Below are 2335 nucleotides of genomic sequence, written 5' to 3'. Positions count from 1 at the left end.
CCTCCCTGTTTGCCATTTCTCTTTTCAGCTACAGGTTGGCTGACGCTGCTGAGTTTCTGTGAACGTGTGGATCGTAATGAATCGCTGTAAAAAGCACATCTGGATTGGGCGTATGCATGTTCATGCATAAAACAATGCTGCCCTTCACTATGAAAGTAGAAGCCCTTATGTTTGTTTTCAGAGGATCTTATGTAATAAATTCTTGTGCAATATTTCTCATGTAATTTTTTTTTCTTTTTTTTTTTTTGTCTGTTTTCAATCTCAGCGGTTTGCAGAGTGCCACCAAGGAGCGTGGGATTGTTATAACCCGTTCCACATATCCCAGCAGTGGAAGATGGGCAGGACACTGGCTTGGTGACAACACTGCTGCTTGGGATCAGCTAGCTAAATCTGTTATTGGTATGTAGAAGGAAAAAGATCTGTATTCAACTCAGGGTGCAGTTATTTCTTTTCCTTCACCTACCTGCTCTCGGTATTCATATGGTTTTAGCTGAAATAAGCACTTCAGTTCAGTAACAAGAATTTGTGGTCAATTCCTTTTTTACTCTTTCTCTTTGCTTCCACACCAGGTGCTGGGAGCTCTTTTATTAGCTCAGGACCAGCCACCTTCATGCCTTGTGTCCTGCCATTAATTTCTTTCTTTGCACCTGACCAGCCAGCTCCCATCTTTTTCTGTACCAGAAAAACATCATACCTTAGAGAAAACATGGGGTTTGTGTTTGGGTTTTTTTTTCCTTCTCATTCAGCATTACAATATGTATTATCTGTATAACCATTAACATTAGAAAAGGGGGGAAAATAATCCAACTCGTAATGCTGAATTATTTTTCCTTTCAGGCATGATGGAGTTCAGTCTCTTTGGAATATCTTATGTAAGCTAATGAATTATTACCTTACCTTTAATAATCCTGATGCTATACATGATTTTGTAGTATTCCAATTGGATCCTTTTTAAATTTTCAGACAGGAGCTGATATCTGTGGCTTCTTCAAAGATTCAGAGTATGAGCTGTGTCTTCGCTGGATGCAGCTGGGTGCATTTTACCCCTATTCAAGGAATCACAATCAGAAAGGAACAAGGGTGAGTCGCAGTTTTTAAAATGTTTTAAACATCTGGGCCTTTGTAACACACATATAGAGACCAGCCAGAACATAGCATGAGCTCTTTCTGCTGTAAGCCTCCCCCTCACCTGGGAGCTCTTGTGCTAGCTCATGTGCTTGCTCTGCTGTAAGCCTCCCCCTCACCTGGGAGGTTTCGTGCCCACAGAAGGGCTGCTCTGGGATTTGGACCACTTGAAGGAAGCACATTCTAAGTTTGCTTTGACTGAATCAAACTCCCACGTATTTTTCCCTGTGTGCCATTTCTGTTTAAGCGCACCCCACCAGCAAGACTAAAATAGAGCCCTTTTATGGCAAGCACACTTAAAGGAGCAAAACTGACCTTGGTGCTCTCAGCCCTAATTGTCCATAATTATACAACAACTGAGGAAATAGAAGAGTGTAATAAGAATCTGGAGTAAGGCTTGGCAATTTCTGTGCTTTGCACATTTGCCACCATCAGATATTGTATTTCTTTTAAGAGTAAAGGAAAATAATTGCCTCAGTGTAGGTCTGTGCTGGCTAAGGACTATATTGTAGAAAGCTGTAAAACAAGATAACTGGAATTTTATTTTATTTTTTTTAAAAAAAGAGGAAACAGTACTTCTATTCCAGTTAAAGCTCCAGGTCTAGCAGAGTAGAGCTATTTGTATGGCATATATCGAATGGATTAAAGTCTCCTTTTCAAAAACTCTGTGCTTTATCTTGCAGCGGCACACCTTTCGATAGGACTTTTAAAGCCTTTAAAAATGCAGATTCAGGGTTATCATATTGCTTCCAGTTTTACTCAATTTGCCAAGGTATTGTTCAATACATTTAATAAAGATTGGAAGTGCTCCCTGACATCAGTCATTAGTGCTTCGGTCTCTTCTTGCAAGTCCTGAGTGCTGCCCTGCAGAAAAGAGGGATAATAAATTATGTACACAGGGCAGCGTCACGCCTTCGGGACATGTTGCATTAAACATTTTTTTACAGTACTTCCCCCGGGTTTCTCTCACCTTCCCTCTTTCCAGTTCCCCTCTTAGGGCTGACAGTGATGCCTACTGTTTTTAGTGTCACTCCTGAACTGAAGAATAAATAAATGAAGGTGCTCTGGCTCAGAGGAGAAATTTCCTCGGCTTTGTCTTGCTCTTGATTTCACAGAATCACAGAATTGTCTAGGTTGGAAAAGACCTTGAAGATCATCCAGCCCAACCATCAACCCAATTACGACTACTAATAGGTTCCATGAAATCTGC

At 40.8% G+C, this 2335-nt stretch overlaps 1 protein-coding gene and 1 long non-coding RNA gene across 2 annotated transcripts in view; both read left to right on the top strand.

Annotated features, from left to right (window-relative positions):
- The window catches only part of SI (sucrase-isomaltase), a 56847-nt gene that overhangs the window by 50756 nt on the left and 3756 nt on the right, over positions 1–2335 (top strand).
- Positions 279–1089, top strand: LOC113483591. The gene is made up of 3 exons (XR_003399057.1): positions 279–399; positions 838–872; positions 964–1089. It is a non-coding gene; the product is annotated as an uncharacterized LOC113483591 (long non-coding RNA).

This window comes from Athene cunicularia (assembly GCF_003259725.1).
Source record: "Athene cunicularia isolate RWA chromosome 9 unlocalized genomic scaffold, athCun1 chr9_part1, whole genome shotgun sequence".
NCBI lineage: Eukaryota > Metazoa > Chordata > Aves > Strigiformes > Strigidae > Athene > Athene cunicularia.
Note: the sequence above shows the minus strand (reverse complement) of the source record. Positions and strands in the feature narration are given on the sequence as shown.